The sequence below is a fragment of the Triturus cristatus genome, chromosome 2_2 (genome assembly GCF_964204655.1).
Source record: "Triturus cristatus chromosome 2_2, aTriCri1.1, whole genome shotgun sequence".
Taxonomy (NCBI): Eukaryota; Metazoa; Chordata; class Amphibia; order Caudata; family Salamandridae; genus Triturus; species Triturus cristatus.
The window spans coordinates 290,978,547-291,003,654 of NC_140582.1; the positions used below are offsets into that span (position 1 = coordinate 290,978,547).

The 25,108-nt window shown below is 46.5% G+C and overlaps 1 protein-coding gene across 3 annotated transcripts in view; it reads left to right on the forward strand.

Moving 5' to 3' along the window:
• Positions 1–25,108, forward strand: part of LOC146862153 (RNA exonuclease 1 homolog) — a 919,286-nt gene that overhangs the window by 109,165 nt on the left and 785,013 nt on the right. The gene's annotated exons all lie outside the window — the stretch shown is intronic.

A 25,108-nucleotide genomic window follows, 5' to 3' on the forward strand; every position in this document is an offset into this window, starting at 1 on the left:
GTATTTATTTAGAGTACTTCTAACAAGTACCTCCTGAGTAATGGGCAGCCACATGTTCCCCGCTATTGGAAGAGCAGATGAATATATTAAGTGTCCCCCTGTAGCCCAAATCAGCCTCTAACATGCCCAGCTAGGTGTAGATACTGTCTGGATGTTGTGTGGATCACGCGGTATTCCAAAGTGCAGTATTGTAGCCAGCAGGTATGGGTCCACCAGATCCATCTCCGGCTTGGTATTTGCTATCCTAGCATCCGGGTAGTACCAATGTCGGGCATTGCTGCACTGAGCCACCAGATGGTAAATAAAACATTTTGGAACCCTGAACCCCCTATGTTTGTATGGAAGGGTCAAGGTGTCCCAGCTAACACTTGGTTGTTCCTCCCCCCCCACCCACACACCAGGCGGATTAATAATGTACGGAGTGAGGTGAAAAATGCCTTAGTTTGTGGGATCAGGATGTTGTTAAATAGAAGTAAAAACTGGGACAATATTACCACTGTGATCATGGCTATGCGTCCTGCCATGCCCAGCGGCATTTTTAACCATTGCTCTATCTGGGTCGATAGTTTTTCTAATGCTGTCCCATAGTTAAGCCGTAGTATTTGATCCGATTATTTATGGATGTGTATTCCCAAATATTGGGTCGAATCGTCACATCTCACCAACTAAAGAGGGCAGAGGTTGGGGAAAACACCACTCATTTACCCCAGTTTATTTGTAAACCAGACAAAGCACCATACGTTTGATTTCTCTCAGCACTGGACCCAGGTTATCATCTGGGTGCCGTACATATACAATTATATCAGCATAGTGGGTGGGGGCGTGGCTAGCAGCCAAGCATGGCGGCTGCTTCATAGAGGAGCCCCGGACCACCACGATCCTTATGAGCGTGGGCTGAAACGACCTAGAAAGCCCCCAAAACATGCGGAGGAAAGCAGCGGGGGGCGGCAAAGACGATCCAGGGAAGTCGGAGGGACACCCGCAGCGCGAGATATGCCCCAGACGGCCCCGTGACGCAGGCGGCCCGTTGCATGCGAGGGCCCGCGGTGGTGCTGGCTACAGGGCTCCGTTGAGCTTGCGAGACGGTAAGACCGCGCCCGGGCTGGAGCGGTGCGGCCGCGGCTCTGGGGATCTGCTGCCTTGCTGCGGGGTAGAGCTGCGTAGGGCGGTGGGAACGCCCCCCCCCCCCCTGCATGAGGTGCCGCGGCGAGCGAGGAGCAACGGACATGGCAGCTAAGCGAGGCCGCGGCCTGATCCTGGTCGTAGCCAAAGGAGTGTACATATCTGCTTTGGGACCTGCGAGAGGAGCCCAGCGGGTCCGGACAACAGAACAAGGAGAGCAAGCTCCCCTGGTGTCACTGGCTACAGAAGAGCAAACCCATTGTAGGACTGATGCGGCAGCAGGTAATCTGGCGGGCCCCCGGGGCTGGACGACCCGTGAGTGACCAGAGAGGAACCCCGGTGAGGCCGTTTGCCGTGCTGCCCTGCCGCGGCCCTTATACCCCTGGTGCATGCCGAGAAAGTTGTACTCGGTGAATGATGTAGCAGCCTAGAACACGGTGCGACCAGCGCGGCGTGCACAGCGACGGCGCGGGGCGGCGAAGATCTGTCGCCAGACACAACACTCAGCGAGTGTGCGTGGATGAGGCAGCGAAGTGCGGGATACTGTGTGGCATAAGGCCAGTGACAGAAGTAATCAGTGCCTGAGCTTGGTGAGCATTGGGATAAAGAAGGAGGGGGCACGCGATCGACCTAAAGGAGCCCCGGGCTGGTGCCTGATGACCGCTGCGCTGATGCTGCCTATAGCCGGGGCGAAGGGCAAATGGGACGCAAAGGGGTGAAGCCTCAGGAACAAGGAGAACACAACGCGGTCCCAGAGACGATGGCAACGGCACACCGCAATCCTGGTGACGCCACAACACTGGCTGCACGATACACGCGGACAAGCTGGATCTCATCCTGCAGGAAGTACGCGAATCTCGGAAGGTGATAGAGCTCCAAATCGGAACCCTCACCACTGGCCTTAACTTGTTTAAAGCGGACCACGCAAAACTTGCAGACAAAGTGAAAGAAAATGCTACAACGCTAGAAGAAGTGATTCCTCGACAATCGCAAGCGGACTTCAAGATTGCACAACTACAGGACCAAGTGGCCACATTGCTGGACAGGGTGGAGGATGCACAACTACAGGACCAAGTGGCCACATTGCTGGACAGGGTGGAGGATGCAGAGGGGCGGGCCAGGCGGAACAACATCCGCGTCATCGGGCTGCCGGAGAAAAGGGAGGGGAACGATGCGACCAGGTATATGGAGAAATGGTTCCGGGACCACGTCACTAATGAAGGACTCTCCACGCAATATTGTATTGAGGGAGCGCACAGGATACCTACGGGCCGCCCAAAGCCGGGTATCCCGCCTAGACCCTTAATTGTGAAACTACCGAACTTCCGCAGCAGAGACACCCTCCTGCAGAAAGCTCGGGAGACATCCCCTATAAATTTCGAGAACACAAAAATCTCCCTATACCCAGACTATACAATGATGGTCCAAAAACAGCGCTCTTCTTTCCTAGCAGTCAAAAAGAAACTCCGAGACTTAAATTTGAAATATGCACTGCTTTTCCCAGCCTGCTTGAAAGTTATACATGACCAAAAATCCTACTTCTTCGAAAGCCCCGGTGACACAGAAGACTGGATAGACGTGATGGACCTGACACACGCTACGCCGCCGGCCTCTCGACCCACTGTGAAGACTTCGGCGGGTCCGGGGAGAGCCCCAAGGCGAAAAACGACAGACACGTCGGACTCCTGCACGGCAATACCTCACAACACAGCAGATGCAACAGAACAAATCTCAGGCACTTGTGGTGGCGGCCACGTACACACAAGACTCGAGCAAAACGGCCAAGACCTCTTTGGAAGAAGAAGCAACACCCGAGTCGGACTCAGAGGGCAGCCTGGCTCTGTTTCCATCCGCGACCCCGCAAGTTATCAAAGATCTATATGGATGACTGTACCCGCAAGTATAAGAATGCATACATGTAATGTAACTAATCAAAGGGCTTTGATATACACGAAGCAGTTCTACTGGTTCACGTACAATGTGGTATAATGATTTGGCCTAGAGTCCGTAGAAGCTCCACAGTCTTATTGTTTAGCTGAATGCACCGCGTGATGGGCGCTAGCGATGTCCCCCCACATGGCGAAGGCGCTATACACGACCATTGAGTCTTTATTGTTTCAGTTAAGTTGTATAGTCTGGTATAGTTGGAAGACCAGACCGAGCATTGGGATGTTTGGGGGGGGGGGGGGGAGTCTCACAGTCTGGCGCTGGGGCACAAGATTGCTTTATTTATTCAAAACATGCATCTCCCACAGAACATCAGGAAAAAGAAATGGCGACACAGGGTAAATACACTATCATAACATGGAATATCAGGGGTATGGGTACCGTGCAGAAACGGCATAGGATACATGCGCAGCTACAACGTCATAAGGCGCAACAAATGGAGGGGGCAAATTTTCTCCACCTCTTACTCTAGCTATGCAAGGGGGACCACCATCTGGGTAAGACATGGAGTCCCATTTACTGCATTGGAATAGAGGGTGGATAAACTAGGTAGATACATATTCATAAGAGGGATGCTAGATGGACAGCCAATGGTCCTGGGAACGGTATATGCACCGAATTTTGACCAAGATAAATACTGGGATATAGTGAGTGGAGCACTGGTAGGATGGGACTCGCAACCGTGGATACTGGGGGGGAGACTGCAATGCTGTAATGGATGTAGCGCTAGATAGGTCACATCCGCCACTGCACGGAGCAGGTGTTTATAGACCGGCATAAGCATTGGGCAAATGGGCAAACGGGTGGGACTTATGCGATGTTTGGAGGATGAGACACCCCACGCATAGGGAATACTCCTACTATTCTACAGTACATGACCTACATACATGAATAGACAGAATATACTGTTCCGACAGGATAGCAATGCAAACTACAGGCTACATATTTGCCAAAAACTTTCTCGGATCATAACCCGATGGAAATGACCTTAGCGTGGGGGAGGGTTCCTACACCGGTGCCCACATGGAGACTATGGCCACAGCTACTGGAGGACTCTGTATTCAGTAGCAACATAGCGACGACCATCGAGCAGTACTTTGCTGAAAATAGCGACACGGCGACGAGCAGACTTTCAAAGCTGTCATCCGGGGAAAAGCGATAGGCACGATAGTGAGCACTAGACAGGAAATTCATAGAATACTGATAGAGGTAGAAGGCAGAATGGGGAAATTAGAACAGGAGGTCATGACAAACGTTGACTCCAAGGGCCCGCTACAAGAAGTGAGAATAAGGCATGCTGAACTCTTGGAGTCTTTGCGGGTCATGGATTATCAAGCATACACGAAAAGAGCGCACGCTGAAGCAGACAGATCAGGGGTGCTACTTGCCAAGATACTCTGCCCCCCCCCCGGCCCCCCCCCCCCCCAGCGGTGGTTATACCTGAAATTACGCTGGCAGATGGGACGAAGGTCACTACGCAGGCAGATATCAACACAGCCTTTAGACATTATTACACTGCATTATACAGCATGGCAGACCAAACCCCTGCACCCAATGCAGAAGCCTTCCTTTCTAACCTAAAGTACCCAAGACTCACAGAGACAGCCCAGAAAGATCTCACAGGACCCATTACCCAATCCGAGATGCGAATAGCCTTAAAGGGACTTCCGCGTAATAAAACCCCTGGTATAGACAGGCTACCCGCGGAATTTTATAGCACATATGCAGAAGCCCTGGTCCCGCAATTGGAAATGTTATATAAAGCAGCATGGGACAAGGGATCTTTACCGAATACAATGGCACAAGCGTTAGTAAAATCCCTTCCGATACCCGGAAGAGACCACTCCGATATGGCCAATTATCGGCCGTTGTCCCTGCTCAGCACGTAATATAAAATATTAAGTAAGGTGCTAGCTATTAGGCTGTTACCGTCTTTACCTGGACTAATTCACATTGACCAGACAGGGTTCCTTCCGACACGTAGCACGTCATTAAATATTAGAAAGTTGCATCATTTACTGACAGAAGCCCCGATCCTCTACCCACTTGCCGGTTGTCTCTTTTGATCTAAGACAAGCCTTTGATTCGATCAGCTGGGAGTACATGTTCCAGGCCCTGGCGAAGTTTGGAATCCCAGAGGGGTATATCGCCTGGTTGCGTTTACTCTATAAGGCCCCTACGGCGCGAGCAAGAACTGGTAATCATATTTCGGAGGAATATTCCATACATAAAGGGACCAGACATGGCTGTCCTCTATCCCCTCTAATCTTCATACTAGCATTAGAACCATTAGAAATAGCACTGTGTTAAGACTTCACAGACCGGGGCATAGTGTTGGGGAGTGTGCACCTCTTTTTTCGGCATATGCAGATGACATCCTATTGTATTTATGGGACCTCAGTGTGCCATTGGGCTCAATACACATGTTCCGACAATTTGAACTAATATGTGGGCCGGCCATCAATGTTGGGAAATCGTATGCTTTCTTCTTCACAGACCATGCGGAAATCAACAGTATGGCCTTTGGGGATGCTCAGTTGGAGGTGGCCCAGAATACTTTTAAGTACCTTGGCATACAAATATACAGGGCACATGAAGACATGTTAGATGGAAGCTTGCACAAAGCAATTCGGGCCCTGTGGTCCAGCATAGTGTTCTGGACGACACTGCCACTCTCTGTAATGGGGAGGGTAGCCATAGCAAAAATGGTGGTGCTGCCGAGGCTCTTGTACTACTTTACGAACTTACCACAAAGTGCCGCAGGCCACATTCAAATTACTGAACACTATGCTCACTGAACTTATTTGGGGGAATGGCCGGCGACGTACAAGTCTAAAGAAGCTACAAGTAAGCACACGAATGGGAGGCCTGGGTGTCCCGGATTTGAGAGCATACTATTATGCAAGCCAATTACAATGGCTATCATACTGGACGGCGGGACGTAACCTGCAGGAAATAGGACTCACAATGGCAGACATAGACAAAGGGGTACTACATAAGCTATTATTACCGGGTAGTAGACTGAGGAATGATCTTCCCCCATTGTTGGCCACGACGCTTTGCTGCTGGAAGGCAGCGCTACACTACACACAGGCACCCCCAGCATATGCAGGTAACATTCCCTTATTGGGGACTCCCCTACCAGGAGGCACACTTACGAAACGCAGATTGAAGCCCTGGTTGGAAGCAGGAGTTCGCACGATGGCAGATCTCTTTGGTGATGGAACATTATTAGATCATGACACCTTCGTTGATGAAACGGGGGTCCCGGCACATTTATATATAATACATGCTGCACTGCTGAGATACATCAGGACGCACTGGGCCCTGCAAAGACAGGAACCCACTACCAACGAGCTAGTTAGGATGATGTATTATATGGGGAGAGGTAGACACCTTATTAGATGGATCTATACAGGTATTAGCTCACATACGGGAGCCAACCTTACTACACTGAGGACCGCATGGGAGGGGGACATAGGCAGGGTCATCGGGGATAGAGAATGGACACGGATACTGGAACACCCAAGGAAGACTTCAAGGAACGCAAAGTTCAAATTCATACAGACAATGGTATTGCACCGTGCTTATCTTACCCCACATAAATTAAATCGAATGTTCCCACATACCCCACACTACTGCCTGCGATGCCTATTAGAGGAAGCGTGCATAATGCATATGCTATGGGACTCTGTTTCTGGAACACTTATCCCAGGGTACAAAATACTGTATCTATGTAGCGACTGGATTGTATTATGTATAAACCAATGTGAGATATGTAAGGAATAAGGTTGCTACAAACGATTATTATGTTGGTATTTGTATTACGAGACCTTGAAAACCAATAGTGTTTTAAAAAAAATATATATATATCAGCATAGTGGGTGATTAATAATGGGCCCGTTTTAAACTGCAGGCCCTTGGGAAGGTGTCTTTCCTGCAAGTGGCGTACAAATGAGTCCAGCGCAAGCACAAGTAGTAGGGGGGATAGCGGACACCCTTGCCGCGTCCCGCGAGTGGGAAATATAGGCGTTATCAGTGTTCCATTTAAGCGTATGCAGGCTAAGGGCTCCATGTATAGTAGCTTAAGTGCTGTGAATCTGAGAGGGAACCCCATTCTGCCCAAGGTCGCCTGCAGGAATGGCCATTCCAGCGAATCAAAGCTTTTTCAGCATCCAACATCACCGCAAACGCCGGCACAGAAGGCGAGATTCTATGGCGTACCGTAAAAAGATTGCGAAGATTCATGACCGTAGATTTACGGGGGACAAATCCAGACTGGGCTGGCGATATCACTAGGTCTAACAGTAGTGAAATTCTGGTGGCTAATATTTTGGCCAATATCTTATTTTCGAAGTTTAACAACGTAGTGGGCGGTATGAACTGCATTGCATCGGGTCTTTTCCCGGCTTAGGGAGCAGTATTATGACCGCTTCACGGAGTGTTGTTGGCAGAGCCCCTTTCTCAACTGCAGTGGCGGCTGGTATTAAGGAGCGGAGGGGGCGTTGCCCTACCAGCATCGCGGGGGAGGGTGGAGAGGGAGAGTATGATGAACAGCATTGAGCTCCTTTGAAAGAAGTGCTCACTGCTTGGTGCTTCCCTGTGAAATGATTCAAAATATTTTTTTGTGAGCAAAGTCTTCCTGTGCATGTGCTAGCTAGGCAAGGCGCTGGGCGAGAAAAGAGTGAGGACTATTCCGCGCCCTCGAGGCGCAAGCGAGGAGGCGAGGAGGCGAGTAACAGCCTTGTGGGAGTGGCCGTATTAAGCGGCAGTGCATGGTTTTAAAATGGGGCGCTTAGGAAATGGCCCGGGGTACGGTCAGTAAATCTTCATTCACAATAATGGGAATGGGCAGGGCTGGTGTACAGTGCAGGGGGTGGTAACTGCAGCACTCCTTTTGAAGATTCGCCTCCGTAAATTAAGCTTGCTAATTGGGTAAGGCAAACTTGGGGAGTGGCCTATGCATGAGCTTGGCAACTCGTATTTCCGGGACACTATACGTATCAGTTGTCGGAAAAAGAAAGGCGACTGCAGCCGTGATATCATACGAGCGCACACCAGGTTTGTGTTTAATGTTACTGAGACCTGAATTGGGGCTCAGGGGCACCCATTAATTATGACAAATGTGCTGAGTCTTCCTGCTTGCCATATTTTACGTGCACTTATAAACCTCAGCCGTGCCCGCATTGCGCAGTGACACACAACTGTCCAGGCCTCAGTACGTCATCTTGCTACCAGAGACTAGCAGCGGCAAGTTGCCCGTGCTGCTCTTAAAATCTACACAGTAAATCTCACTTTTACATCCGCTTTCAGTGCCTGATCCTAAAGCAGATGTAAAAGCGAGATTTACTGTGTAGATTTGAAGAGAAGCTAGTACCTAGAAGATTACCGAGGCCGGGACAGTGGTGTTTGTTTGCAACTGAACCCTGTATATGGCCAGGCGTGGACAAAAATCATGCCGGAAACCTCTCCTCCCCTTCCCCAATACAAGTGGCAGTGAAGAGGGCTCGCGTTCCACCACCACCTCCTTAATCCAGCGCCTTCCACTCACCATCTCCTCCGGAGGGCATGTTCAGAGAGGGAAGTAAATCCAAAGAAAAAGCATTTATTATTTTAGACACTCGCTATTTGTTTTATGTGCAGCTACACGTTTTATGTGCAGCCAATGTAACATTAACTTCCTTTAAAAAAAAATTCTTCACGTACAACATATCTATTAAATTCGAACAGTACTGAATGTGAATGACCGTGACTAAGTAAGATTAGATTTCTCACACCACAGAGTTATCCACTTTGACAACATAATATTTACGTAACTGTTTGGCTGGCCATATCTATATTATCGTTAACAAATGTGCATTGTTAGAAGTGTACGTTTGTTTGAATGCAAATTGATTGGAGCCAATGTACATTAGTTTGTATTGCACTGCACAGGTTTTGGCATGGTAATGAAGTGTGCTTCTCGTTAGCTTCTTTGACTGCTGAATAGTATCGGAACATGTGGTTGTGAGGGCTTCATGATTTAGTTAGTATTACCTTTTTTTCGATACGCACCGAATAGGACTGTTTGTTCTGCTATGCCTGAACTATTCACAAAGCAGGGCCTCTTTTAAACTTCGCAAGCCGCTGCATAATTTTCCCCACTTGCAAATCCTACAAGGTACACCTAACATTCTTTGGGTAGACAAAGATAAAATCTGACATGAGTTCATCCTCAAAGTGCAAATGCTCGGAACTGTTTCTATACTGTAAACAAAAGATACTTTCAATAGTAAGGTGCACTTATCTACTGAGATATCTAACTAACCCATATTATAAATATATATACATCATTTTATAAATACTAATTTGAATGGACGTTGTTATACTGTTAAAACAACTGATGTTTGCCAGCTTTGGTAAGCTGCACAGCCGCCAGTCACACCCCATGCTCTGTTCATGACCACAACAAATCTGAAATAATTTGACAACAGTGGACAGATTGTACATCACATCAACACTGACATCAAAGATGTAATTACTGCTTTAATTTCGAATGTATGGATTAAGTGCTACCTTCACCAACCAGAAGCCAGTGCGAAATTTAAATAGAGAAGTGTTGTTGCAGCTGCACTCACTAGTAATATATATCATAAGACATATATTATTAGTTAGGCTGCCTGCAATACACTGTTAACCTACAAATGCCATCATGGAGGAAACATATAGAAACAATGTAGTATTTTCACTGTCAGAAAAAACATTCATAAATAGGCAGCAGTTTGCTGTTCATGAATGATTTTGATGTGGTATATATTATCAGTGAGGTACTGTCTGTCACATCTGCATTATCTCAGTCTGTCATGAAGTTTTGTGGTTACACTTAATAAGCAGCTACCTACGTCATTATCATATGAAATCTCTTTATTGATGTCATAACTACAATTTCACAATTGCTTTATCAACCTTCTTGCTTTCTCAAATTTGCTTAAAAATGCACTGTTTGTGCACTATTTTTTCAAAACTTTCTCGGTGGAGAACCCCCGGCCCTCCTTATCATTTTCAGGCTCGCTTACTACACTTGCTCGCCACATGACTGTCATCCCGAACATTTACGCCCTACCACTGCTCAACCGCGTCTTAAAAAGTCTCTAAAAGGTACAGGGCCAACAGGTGTTTATATGTCTTAAAGAAACAACCTGAGAAACTGTCCAGATCAGGTACCTTAGATATGTCCATAGCCTCAATGGGCTGGACCATCTCCTACTCTGTAAAGGGTTCACCGAGGAATTGTTGGTATGTCTTATCAAGCCACACCAAGGCCTTCTCGTCCAAATACCTGTTGCTGGACGCCTAGTCTGTGGTTGCCCATGTCTAGTACACATCCGTGTAGTATGTTATTATTTAGTTCTGAATGCCAACGGTGTCGGCGATATAGGTGCCGTCTGGGGCTCTTGAGGGCGGCAATGTAAGCCTGACCCCTGTGTGGCTGTAGCACTCTTGCGAGTGTGCAGCCTGGCCTCTCTCCTTCCCCGTATCTGCTGACCACTGCGTATTTCCCCAGGTAGTGTGTTTCGCGTTCTGCTGCCTCATGAAACTGCCAGTAATGCAACGCGGTTTTGTAGCTGGCTACTGAGGCCTGATCTACCTCCTCTTTTCTAGTTGGGATAATGTACGCCACGGTTCTTTAAGGATTCCTGCATGTTTGAAAATACAAACCCCTCTTATATATGCGTTAAAAGCCTCACACAGTGTGGTCCATGAGTTTACGTCCCTTTGTTAATGTCAAAATACCCCAGTATCGGCGTACGTAATTCAGATCGGAGGGCTGCCTCCGGAAACCTCCAAATCCTCCCCACCCCACCCGACCTGGGAACACGTAGCTGCAGAAGGACCGGTGAGGGGGGTCGGACAGTGTATGTGGCAAATGCTGTACATCAACAATCCAATGTGTCAGAGTGGGTGTTGGCCAATAATCCAGTCGGGTCCACGTGTCCTGTTGCACAGAGTAGTGTGTGCATACTGTCTGTGTGGAGTGCAGATGTCGCCATGCATCCGTTAGCCAATATATATCTCTCAATTCTGCAGTGCACTGCAAGACTTCGGTTTAGTGTCCGAAGTGTTCCATGTGCTGTCTTGCTGTAGTTTCAGCAACGGGTTGAGATCTCCCCCCGTGCATACCTGGTCCGCCTCCATTAGGTCCATTTGGGACATAAGGTTAATAGGAAATTCTGGGCTGTCGATATTAGGGGCATAGACTTTCACTATGAGCACAGTGTGGCCTAAAAGAGTCTTTGACCAACAGGTATTGGCCCTCTGCGTCTGCCCTTATTTCTGTCATTTGGAAGGGAACGCCTTTGTGAACCAATATAGAGACCCTCCTCGCATATGAACTATAGCCCACAAAATACCCATACATTCAACTATTGAGTGCGTACACACTTTGGGGGGGCGGGGAGGGGGGTGGAGATCCAAACCGATTCCTTGCTTCCTGGAAGGGTGATAAAGACATTAGTAATGCAGTGTCTTTTGCCATGCATAGATCCTTTATTTTCAGCTTTTGTTTGGAGTGTCCTCTCACTATGTGGTCCGGTGCGCTGCTTCTCCATATCGCTGCCACTGCACTCAGAACCTGTAAGGGTTAGCTTGCCGAGAAAAGATCCACACTGGCACCTAAGTTGGAATTAGGAGGCGATCGCCCAGGGGAATCAGGCTGGCTTGTTCTGTTCTGTAGAGTGGCCTACCCTGGACTTCCACCCTCAGGCACGCTGGATACAGCATCCCGTACTTAAGATCCAAGTTGCGGAGTGTTGCTTTGACTCCAGCATATTTGCAACGTGAATCCTGGACCATGGCTGTAAAGTCTGGGTAAATTGAGATCGATGATCCTTGCCAACTGAGGGTACCCTTTTCTCATGCTAGGCGCAATGCTGTGTCCCTGTCATGAAAGTTCAAAAGCCAAGCAAGGAGCAGACGGGGTTGGCAGCCCGGGTTTGGGCATGGCCCTAGAGTGCGATGAGCTCTTTCAACCACGAATGTTGATGTAAAGGAGTCCTGTCCAAACTGGTCTGACGGGAGTTGTTCCACAAAACCATCAAGGCGGCCAGTGTTCGTGGATTCAGGAAAGCCCAGAATGCGGATGTTATTCCGTCTACTTCTAGCTTCCATATCCTCGTTCTTTGTTGCAACTGATTGCAAAAGTTTCTCCATACGTTCTAGTCTTTTGGTTGTATGAGCCGATCAATCCTCCAAATCTGAGATCGAGCCCTCAGCTGTGTCTAGCCGTCCCTCATATCAGTCCAGGCGTGCCCCCATTGAATTAATTAGCGGGTAAGTGAGCCTACAAGGGATGTATTAAATCAAATATTTATATACTAGTTGCATTCAATGTTCGCAAGCTCTATCAAAGTAGTTTGCAATTCAAATTTTCAAAATCAAATTCCACTTATTCACACACAAACAAATCGTCAAAGAGAAGTTTGTCACATGGGTGTGTATATTCAAAGATTGTATTTTATATTAATCAAGTTTCATGATTTAAAAAGGGTACAAAATCATACAGGACACAAAGTAACCAGAAGTCACAGTCCTATATATCCTTCTTTGTTACAATTGTGAACACCTTTTCACAATCTATTTTAAGGCAATGTGGATAAATTATACAGACAAGTTTGCCTTTGATACAATGATAATGAAAGTGGTGTAGTTGTCAACGTTTCGGTCTAAAACTGTTTGCATCCACTATACCATCTTCAGGACTTTTACAAATAGAAGAATGACCCTTCAACAGTGTTGAAAGTAATTATTGGTACTAGAATCCAAACCAACATGCAGTGGCAAGAAAGCCTACAACTTTTCCAGCAATCAAGGTTAAACATTGCTTAGGCTGAAGATCAGGATATGTTCTTCAATTTGTGAACTGGTCGTAAACTGATAAATCTGTATAAATTCGACGTAGGTCACAAACTTGGTAACGCTCGCTCAGAAGTCGGCGTTTCTAAGGAATTGCAAACTACTTTGATAGAGCTTGCCAACATTGAATGCAATAAGTATATAAATATTTGATTCAATGAATCTGCTAATATTTGTTGCCCAAACCGTCAAGGGCCAATTGGGTTTCATGGGTGTGAAATTTAATAAAATATCTACTTGTCCATGGGGCAGGTTGCTACATAAATCTACTTGTCCTGTAACAAAATCCACTTGTCACTTTTGTGCCATGTAATATGGCGACAAATTACGGCAGCAATCTCATTAGGCAAGAGTTCTGATAAAGCCTCTCTAATTATGCCAGGGCTTGTACCATAGTAGGGTTTGAATACTAGCAATTCCCTTATGTTGCTACGTTTCTGCAGGTCTACATACTGGAGGTGAAGCAATAGTTCAAGGGTTGGAATGCCCTTTTGAGTCTGTGCAAACTTACGAATTTGCAGGTTTTAAAGGTTTTCACCAACTCTTTTTTTAATCTTTTCCCATACTGAAAAAGGTTGGATATTCACTCATGGCAGTGGCAGATGTAAACTTCTTCAGGGTTGGGAAAAAAGTGGTTGGAGGAAAAGTGAACTTGAAGCATTCAGATTTTCACATGAGCAAATCTACACAAGCACATTTGCTCATGCTAAAATGCAGTTCACAGCTATTACAGTACTATTTCTTGGCCTACTTCTGTAAATTCTTGTGAATTCACGGAGACTGTATATATGCACTTAATGCATGGATATATACCATGGATGCACTTTTGAGACTTTAATAATTGGGCCTCTAATTAGGCCTGGGGTTAACCATGAACTTTTGTGTTTAGTATTATGTCTCTCTCTCTCTCTCCTTCTCTTGGTCTATCAGTTGGCTTCACTGTGAGTGACAGTATTCTGCTCTATTACAATCCGCATATTGGCACACAAAGTAGTTTTGTTCAGTGCCTGGAAGTGCTGTGGCAATGTGTGCTTTTGAGACCAAAAACAGTTTTTTTTTTTTTTTTTTTTTTTTTTTTTTGCTTTTGCCAATGCTTGTTAGAATGGCAAGGGCCCTGCAGCTCCCACACAGATAATGTTTTACAAAAAACAATGCCTAAACAAGTCACGCATTGACAAAATCAAAAGCCTGACCCCCAATTTCAGACCTACTGGCTTTGCCAATGCTTGTTTATTTTTGTTTCCCACAATTGTATTTTAACTGGTTACACTGATTTTCCATTATGAATATTTTTGGGAAATACAAGCATACATCAACATGTGTCTAAATGATGCTGCAAAGATATGGTACCTAAAATCTTACAGTAGTTTAGCAAAATATTTTTTTCCTGCTCGCATTTTTTTGTGAACATTTTATTTTGAAAGCAAAGAATCCTCACGGTTGCTTTCAAGCTTCTGCAAATATTTACATATAATCAGAGAGCATTCTGGGAGTATTATACATAGCCTCATATTGCTAAACTTTGAAAACGTGTGTACACGTTTATACTGGAACCACCGTCAGTAGTGCAGGTAGATCTGACAACATTTACTTTTAGTGCTCACCTTAATAATAAAGGCTTTGCATTCATGAACCATAAATACAAGTTTGAACAGTGTTAACACATGGACACACATATTACCTTAACTTTAGACAATGCTCTTGATCCATAATGTGGTATTGTAAACTGGCAGCTAAAGGGTTTGTGCTGTAGGGGGTTGGGCCTACTTTTCCCAAGGACAAAATAGACATTAAAACTTGTTGCCCTTGACCCCAAACAATATGTCCTGGGCGTTGGGCTATAGGAATTCCACATCCCTGGGTTTTCCAGTTATTATTAAAAACCCATTGAATTCGGGCATTTATCTAGCAAATTAAATAGTGTTCAGTGCTATAAGGCCTGCCTGCAGTTCTACCATAAGGGCCTTGGCACAACTGGCTCTGCAGCCTGCGTGTCCTTACTGGTCCCTCCTTCCTCCATCTCGAGATCTTCCCCAGAGCGTTTACACAGTCGTGGGTAGGGACTAGGATTCAGCTAGCTCCCAAATTCCACCTGGCCCCCTTGGGGGGAGGGAGGGAGTGGTGATCGGTGTAAACCAGGTTTGTTAACCAGTCGTATCCAAGCTGTCCAGCTACTCTTGACTGCCCAGGAATTGAGTGCCTATAGGTGAGAAGATGCGGTGCTTCGTTAGTTAATTATGGGTGTACGCCGCTGCTTAATTACCCTTGCATGGCCTTAGTCTGGTCCACCCAACCACACGGGCATCATCGGTTCCATCAATTCCTCATGGATGCCCCCAGGGAAGTACATGTGTTTCCTTCACGTCAGGGCCGGGTGACCAGGCTCCTGCACCATCAGAGCCGCCCGCGCCTCCACAGGCACCAAAAACACGAAGCGGATGTGCCGCATGCCTGGCAGCGTGTGAAAAAAAAACAAAATACCTCTGACACCATAAATCAAGAACTCACTTTTTCCCAAAAGATTTTTTAAATATCCCTGGGTTATAATCATGTATAATATTCACTGAAAAAACCATAGGTTTCAGGCACTTTATAGTTAGGAATTAGCATTTAAAAAACCTTAGAAATTCACTGAAAAAAACATAGGTTTCAGGGGTGTTCTAGTTAGCTGGACTTTTCACTCGTACAAAACCATTGAAATTCCCCCGTTATAGTTAGTTCAGCTAACTATAACTCGCGCGCCCGCAATGCACTGCTGATGACGTCACATATTACATCACTCATGACATGGTCATGACCTATGGTTTTTTTCAGTGAATTTCTAAGGTTTTTTTAAATGCTAATTCCTAACTATAACGTGCCTGAAACCTATGGTTTTTTCAGTGAATTTCAAAGGTTTTTTAAATGCTAATTTCTAACGATGCCTACAGAGATAGGACGTGAAGAAAGAAGAAAAAACGCAGAGAAAGAAAAAAAAAGATATGCAGAAAGAAGCAACAGAAGTCCTCAAAGACGAAGAAAAGTGCAGGAAGAAGGATAATGTGCAGAAAGAACAAACAGAAGAGCAGAAAGAAGCCTTGTTGCAAAATCATCCTGTACCCTCAACTTTTTCAGACGGATACTGGTGGTAACTGAGTCTGACTAACCAGTCCTAGAGCCAGTGCTATGTTAAAAGACACTCCGAATACAGTGAAAACACCCACATACACTAGGGAACACTATGCGTTGGGGTCCCCCTGTGATTAGCATGACCTCCTCTGTAAGCCCCTAGTATATAATAGGGCAGGGGATTAAAACTACCTCTTAAAACTCGCCACAGGGCGTGTTTGCACACGTCACCTCAGGCCCCGTCCCCTCCCTTCCCCACTGTGTAAACGCGCCCTGTGGCCGTTTTAAGTTGGGAGATTAAGTCCCCTTGCATCCGGAGGGTCCCTAGGGGCAAAATAGCCCACTAGGTACGTCCAGTAAGCGCCATTGCAGAGAGGTGTAAAAAGGGGCACGTTCTGCACCACCTCTCTGCAACGCAGAGCAGTGGCGCTTACTGGAAGCACCTGGCGGGCTAGTTGGCCCCCAGGGTCCCTCACGATCGAAAGGGAATTATTTCCCCAACTTAAAACGCGCCACAGGGCTTGTTTGCACACGTCACCTCAGGGCCCCGTCCCCTCCCTTCCCCACTGTGTAAACGCGCCCTGTGGCCGTTTTATGTTGGGAGATTAAGTCCCCTTGAATCCTGAGGGTCCCCAGGGTCCAACTAGCCCACTAGGTACCTCCAGTAAGCGCCACAGAGCTGCGTTGCAGAGAGGTGTAAAAGGGCGTGGCCTCAGAACACCTGTCTGCAGCGCAGCTCCCTGGCGCATACTGGAGATACCTGTTGGGCTAGTTGGCCCTCAGGGACCCTCAGTATTGAAGGGGAATTAATTCCCCAACTTACAACTGGTCAGGGGGCGCGTTTGCAGAGTACTGCAAGGAGGGGGCGTGGCCTCCGGCGCGATGCCTGTCTTTTATTTATTTTGTATTTTTAAGAAGGAGGGCTGTGTGCCCCTCCTTTTTCTAATTTATTGGCCCTGGGGACCCTATCCCCCAGGGCCTGCACCCTATTTTTTTTTGTTAAAAAAAATTAATTTGGAAGGGGGCTGCGTGGCCCCCATCCCAAGGCCTTGATCGGCCCCGGGGACCCCAACCCCCGGGTCTTGGCTTTTTTTTTTTTTATTCTTTAGGAGGGGGGCTGCGTTGCCCCCCTCCTCAGGCCACTTATGGCCCCGGGACCCCATCCCTTTGTTTTTTATTATTTAAAAAAATATATATATTTATAGAAACACCTAGGACATGCTGGACAAACCGTATGTACCTATCACCATGACGATTTGCGTGATATTCATTAAAAGGCGACTGCGTACAATGAATCCACGTGGAATGTATTTACACCGCTAGTGAAGCTCTGACGTGTCTGACGCCCTACCGTGCCTAATCCCGGCGCCCCTGCCGGTGGGTAGTCTCCAAGTAGACACCCTTGTTGTTTATTTATACAAACATGGGTAGCTATTGACGGACACACACACACACACACACACACACACACACACACACACACACACACACACACACACACACACACACACACACACACACACACACACACCCCCCACCCCCCCCCCCCCCACCCCCCCATTCAAAGAGGATTCGACCACAATTCTCCCAAACTATGCAAGAAACCCCCCTCACGGTCAATAAAACACACATCCACCGCTGGATGTGTAATACTTTTTATTTTACTCTCTGGAAAGGAGACAAACCTCACTTGAGTCACAGCGTGCTCCTGGCTGAGCCCAATGCTGTGTTACACCCACCAGTGCCCGCCGAGTGCCACACCTCTGTATTGTATTCCACCAGCTAGTGCGTATGGTATGACACTCTCTAGCCCATGTGCACTGTAACACCACCACGTGAATGTCATGCCACACTTGCCTTTGCACGGGTTATATTGCCCCATCGAACGTGCCTTCCTCGATGCCTATGTTATAACGCACAGCGCTATGCCATACATATTACAATCTGGGATCCATATCTTTGTCACAGTGCATATGCAATGTTACACTACCCAGCACATATTTTATATTACAACTTTAGAGACTAGTTAGGTTACACAACACTGCCCTGTGCATATTACACTCCCAAGGCGCATATCGCATAGCACGCGCTAGTGCCTGTGCTATCTCGCGCTCTCCAATGAATCTGTCATTGCGCACAATGTATTGCATATTATATTTCACGCCCCGGTTCATCTTGTATCACACTTTTTGTTGCATAGTTTATACCATATACTATATCTAGTTTTCATTTTCAATCGTGCTCTCAGGACTATGTTCTATATAACACTGCGTCCACCTACCCTTTTCACAGGCATTACATTTTGCGATGGGGGGTGCAGGGTCAGGGGGTGTTTCTGCCAAGTGAGCCCGGAGTCAGTCACAAACGTCCTCTTCTTCCTGAATAAAAGTGAGATTATGCTGCATACTTGTTCATATTTTAAGTAGTTCGCACAGACACACATTTTAAAAAAAAATAAAGTTCCTAATACCCACCTTCTCTCAACATTTAGCTTGCTGCCCTATCCACCTCCTCCCTATCCTCTGTTGTCTGAATCCATGGACTAGCCTCCTCCCTCCTGCCATGCATGGTCTGATGTGCTGCCACTTCCCTCCATTTAGTATGATGTACCAGTCCCCTCCTTCTGCCCTCCATTGCCCATTTCTATGCCCCGTCATTGACCTCCTGCTTAAACTCTGTGCTTAGCTTGCTGCCCCTATTCTCCTTCCCCCTGCCCTCCGATGTCTTTGTGCATGCCCCTGCTCCATCCTTTTTGCCCACCATGTTCCATGGACCTGCCACTCCTATCTACTCTGAGTGTTCTGTTGAGCTGCCACTCCCCTCCCACCTGCCTAGCATTGTCAGATGACTGTAACCTGTACCTGCCACCTCCACCCTGCCTGTCCACATGCAATGCTCCTATCCCCTTCCTCCTGTCCTCCATGGTCCATTTTACTAACCACACCCTTCTGCCCTCCCTGGTCTGTTGTGCTGCAACTGCTCCTCCTGCCTGCCCCAAGTGGTCTGTTGTGAGGCCCCTTCCCCTGAACTCTCTTGTCTGTGCCCCGATCCTGACCCTCCCTTCTATCCTCCATGGTCCTTTGTGCATGCCCCTGCACCCTCCTTCTTGCCCATCATAGCCATTGTGCTGCCACTAACCCTCCCGCTTGCCATGCATGGTCTTCTGTGCTGCCATGGCCCCTCCCACCTTCCCTGTGTGGTCAGTTAGCTGCCCCTGACCCCCTCCCACCTTCCCTCCATGGTCTGTGTGTATGCCATCATAGTCTCACTGTTGCTCTCCATGGTGTCTTGTTTCTAGTGCCCTTCCTGCCTGACCTCCATGGGCATCTTGCTGCTCCTACCCTGCCCCCTTGCCCCCACCCCTCTGTTTCCATGTGCAGACCCCTATGCCCTCCCCCCTGGCTTGTCTGTTCCATTGTAATGCCCCTGATCCGTCCCTCCTGCCCTTTATGGTCTGTTATGCTGCAGCTTTCTCTCCTGTCTGTCCATTATGGTCAGCTAGCTACCATTACCTCTTTCCCCTCTGTTCTCTGTTGTCCATGTGCATGGTCCTGTCCCCTCCCTATTGCTTTCTATGGATTGTTGTGCTGCACTCGCGTCCCGCATGCCCTGTGTGGTGTATTGTGCTGCTGCAAACCCTGATGCCTGCCCTGTTGGGTCAGTTTGGTGCACCTCTCCATGTCCCTCCTGTCATCTGTTATCCGAGTCCATGTCCCTACCCCAATTCCTCCTGCCTACCATGATCTAATGTACCACACTTGTGAACATTTTGAACTTGGTAAGAGGGAGATTTTGAAAAAAACCTGTGGTATTGATTTTCCCCTTTGAGTTGCATTGAAAAAGAGGTGATTGTAGACAGGAGACAGATCAAATAAAGCCCATTTGAGCTAAAAAACATTGGACGTTTCCTGGCTGAAACGGGTCTGTTGGCATATATGGTTGTACTACCATTGCCTCTTCCTTCTGCCCACAATGGTCTATTGTATTGCCACAGCCTCTTGCCAGTCCTGTATTGTTGTTTTGTTGCCCCTGCCCCCTTTTCCACTGCCCTCCATAGTCTGTTGTGCTGCCACTGCCCTTCCTGCCTGCCCAGTGTGGTCAAATTGTTGCCTCTGCACTCTCCTACCTGCCTTCAATTTTCAGAGTCCGTGCCCCTGGCCTCTGCCTCTCAACAGTATCCCAATGAACAACTGGATTGCTAACATTATTTATTTATTACAAAAGTGTGGAAGGCCTGACGTCATCTTGATGTAATCAAAACTGTAATACCTAGAGCATTTCCTTTAGAAATTACATATATGAAAGGGTCTTATTTGCATCAAATTTATGGTTAGTGCTCTAAAAAACTAAAATGAGGACATATTTTCTGAGTTTTCAAATAGCGACAAAGAACTTTTAAATTATTTGTAATCTTTGTTTTTTTATCCAGTTGACCACTTGATTAAATGTTGCACTTAGGGAAGAGGATGTGGTGTTATTTCCAGAGCTGCAGACTTTGCAACTGGGGAACCAGGTTGGAGTTTCTGCTTCAGCTGAACATTCTGTGATTCTGGTCAAATCACTTAATCTCCCCATGTCTACAACCAAAATGAATTTGATCTTGTGTGATGTAACCAATGCTCATGTAAAGCACTCCAATACCTGACAAGTCTGCACTATATAACACTGCAAATACACAAAAAATAAGTGTTTTGCACACATCTGTCATTGGGCTACATCTGGGTGATATTTGGGCTACATTTGGGCTCTTTTGTCTCTGGTGGCCATCTTGGGAGACTTATTTGTTATGAAGTTTCCTAATTTCCTCATTTACTGCAGTCTCCTCAGTAGGAAATACTTTCAGTCTTTTACTTTGGTTCCATCAAGAAGGCATTCAGATGTGTCACACATTTGCCATAAATTCAGAATGTTAGCACTCTAGTTGTCAGGGCCGTCGATTCTCCACAGAGGCAGAAGAAGCTTATTCCCAATTCCTTCCTCTCAGAACACACTGCGTTAAGCAGCTGCTCTAAGCAGGGGGAAAGGGGAGTGGACAGAGAAGAGAAAAACACTCGTGCTGGACCTGAATTCCCTTGTCTTCTGTTTTCCTGTCTTCTGGGATTCCTAAAGCACATAAGGGGAAATAAGCATTCAAATACACAACAGTTCTGCTCATTATTAATCTAATCACTTCTTGTCTATCCTACCAGGTAGGGCTGGAGTATTGGCTCCTCTTCTGTATTGAGGTCTCTCAGTTTCTACTGGCCTGGAACTGCAGCTTCCCATCACACATGGAAGACACTACATTAGTATCACAACACTACTTTCTACCTTTCTTCTACTAACTGGGAAATGGAAGTCTCCTACCTAACTGGTAGCTAGACCTATCTCATATGGTTCTCATCAAAGGTTCAGGATATTTGTCTAATTGAATGAAGTCTCTCACGAAGTCCCTCTTCCTGAAGTCTGGTACAGTTCACGTTGAAATAGTGAAGATAAATGGCTTCAGGGAGGTACGCGCAAGAAGGATCAAGGAAGGATAGAATGGAAGGAAAGGGAAGAACGCGAGGAAGGAAGGGTACAGAGGCAAACGCGCTTCTCCAAAGTTGCAGATTCTTTAGCGCTGTAGCAGGATAAATTCTTGGCTTACTTGACTGTGAAGGTTCTCTGGCTCACCAGCTTAGTACTCTCTAAACTCCTGGAAGGCTTCAACAACTGGCCTCTCACAATGCGAATTAGTAATGTCCCAAATATGAATTGGACACTTGAACACCGCACACTTGAATGGGAAATAATTCCCTCTGTGAAATTATATCTTTGAATAAGCGCCGCTTCCACTAATTGCTTAAAAGGAAGCGCGCTTCGAATTCAGACTTCTCTACCTCAGGTTCAAATTGAAGTGCGCAGTTGAGCGCGCTCGCGAGCCACATCATTCCGAAAAGCCTTCAAGACTAGAACGTCACTTTCGGAGCCTCTGATGCTTTGTGGGCAACGCGGCTGCCATCTTGAAATGGTCTTTTTCAACGGGTTGACATTAAACCAATAATTTACAGTAGCAGGTTTAATTACTACTGTCTTTTGGGATAACACTGCCCTATGGTAAGGGCACTCACCAGGTTCCTGACACTAGTTGCTTATTTGATCACTGTAGTAAAGCTACTGCTCACCAGGGAAGTCTGCTGCTGGTATTGAAATTGCATGTTTCAGTATGCATGTCAGAATTTTTTAATGAAATAGAAGAGGATTTGAGAAGTCACTCAAAAGTTGCCCTAAGTTTTCTTTCTGCAGCACTAATCATACTTTCTATGGCAAAATTAACCCCCTCATTTTGTTCCTTTTTAAATTAAATGTTTTAAGAATTATCACTTTATTACAAATCAAAGATGGCTTCAGGTGTGCAATAAGTTTGTCATAAGTCGGACTGTTAGCGCTCTAGTTGTTCTTTGGAACACTCTGGGAAGCTGCAGTAGAACACAAAGGAAGCAACTGACAGCCTCTGCCCTTGTTGGATGTACATGTTTTACTGAGAATGTCAGACTTCCTTCTCACATGACTGAGAAAGATAATGTGAATTTACAGAAAATATGCTCTCAGTTTAGCTTACAGATCACCTTCCAAACCTCTGTGGGAAAAGCATGAGAAAATAGTTTTCTCTCAAACATGATTCATGATATCACAGCAGAAGGCTTTTTCACATGGTAAAATCACCTTAGAACACACCACAATTCCTAAAATGGGTATTGTACCATCAACAAATGATTTATAATGTAACTAAAGTCTTAAAACCTTCTATTAACTGCAATGCTTTTTAATGAAGTGCTATCATGTATATTGGTCCCAAGATGGCTGCCAACACTTCTTGGATGAAGTACTGACAGCCAATCAGATCTCCGCCCAGATATATCTATCTTTTTAACTCTAATTTTCTCAGGAACTACTTAACGGATTTACACCATTTAAGCAACAGGCACGAGTCTGAACTGAGGTCTACCTCTTTGCCAAATTTGGTGTAATTCCGTTCAGCAGTTCGGGCTGTAGCTGCATCAACAGCCTATGGGAAAATGCATGGGGAAAAAGTGTTTTGGGACCCCCCTTTTTTCTCAGCTACCGCTTGACGAATCACTGAAATTTTCAGGATAGGAGCGGACCGGAGCTGGACAAAAGTTTGGAAAGTTTCGCGAAGAGTCTTCAATCGGCGCCAACGTTATTCCAAATAGAATGTTGCAGATTTCCTATGGAAAATAGGTCCTAACTATAACTACCTACTGGCGACTGCCAGTAGGGAATATTACTTTTTGTTCATTTGTTTAACAAAACCTGAAATCCCATCACGAGACAAGCTAAAACAAGGCCCACTTGCCTTCTTTTATATACATCAAAAAATAATTTTGAAACTTGTGATCAAGTTATATACAGTGCATTCAAAAAAACTTAAACATACAGTGCTTTTTCAATAAAGATATATATATAACAAACACACTGTTGCCAGACAAAAAGTCCAAATTACATATAACATCCTGGGAGATGCATCAGGTAAAAGGCAGTCCTACTGAATTCTATCAAATGAGTGCGAAGACTGATTTTACTTTCCTGTCCTCAACATAAAATACTCTCTGGGCCAAGGAGAGGTCAAAAATAATAATCAGAACTAGATGATAGAGCCCTACTTAATGGGCTCTATTGTGTCCAATTTCCGGACCTAGCTTCTACTCGGTTCTGTATGGAGCCTCTCTACGGTTAGAACCAACGCGTTTCGACCTTCTAAACGGCACGTCTTTATGGGAAGGTCTTCATCAGGGATGGAAATTTTTCAGAAAGGAGTTGTGTACCTGGGTAAATTAAAAACATGAAAAAAACTATCGTGATTATCAGTGTCGTGCACTATTTTACAAATGTGAATCTATTGTGAATTGGGAACTAACACATACCGTGTATACATCTTGTAGAGCAGAGCAGGGGAATTCCTTTTTCTTTGTAGTGTTCGCACCAACGTGGCATATGCTTGTAAAGGCAATTAGTTGCATGTTAACTGAAAGGACAGGTTCGAGGCATGTGGGCTGCTGAATTCATATCTGTGCATAGATCGCCGCCTAGTGTTGGGTCCGGATGATTGCACATTGTTGTCCTGGAAGAGTCTTCGAAGTATCACGAGATAGGTGGCTCCTCCCCTGGACTACAGTGCGCATGGGCATCCTCTCCATCCCGCCATTGGGTTCGGATGTGCTTATCTTAGCTCAAGTTCGGAAACTTTAGTTTAAGGCCAAAAGGCCTTTATATCTCGTCGGTACTGTTCCCGTTCGGTATCGACCAGTTTATTTTGTGTTTTAGCACCTTCTTCACGCTTTTCGGATCCGCTTTGGTCCGAACTTCGATCGATGGAATCGAGGACTCCCTTCAAGAGATGTCCTTTATGCCACGCGAAATACCCACACATCGACGTCCATCCGGTATGCAACAAATGTCTCTCACCGGATCACGATGAGTCGAAATGTATGGCCTGCGCCCGGTTCCGCTCGAAGAAGACTCTCCGGAATCGACGGGGAGCGAGATTGGAGGCACAACAATCGGCGCCTGCCCCGGCCAACATCTTTAGCACCGATGACGAAGACGCCGAGAGCGTAGGAGACGTAGACTCCAGCCACGCTTCCGAACATGACTCCCGATCGGAAGACGACGATTAGGTGATCTTTGAGGGCGAAGACGTCGTCGAAGAGGTAGGAGACTACAGTGAGGCCCTTGGGGCCGAGGAAGATAGCTCCAGCGAAGAGCTAGGCCAACCCGTCGATACGGAGGCAGAGAGACAAAGTCGTCATAAGGCTCAGGTCGAGGGATCGCCTGCGGGCCTTACCCAAGATCAGTCACACGGTTCTTCGGCCCCACCTCAAGGCCCGGCCTCGAACATTTCACAGGAGCCTGGAAGACAAACACTCACAGTGGAAGCTTCACTTGGCCAGCACCTAACCTTCTATTACTCTCCCTATCAGAGCCCTATATATTAGGGAAAGACGTGTGCACACTCTGTGGCACCCACCGTAACAATGCCTATTCCAGTGGGAATCAG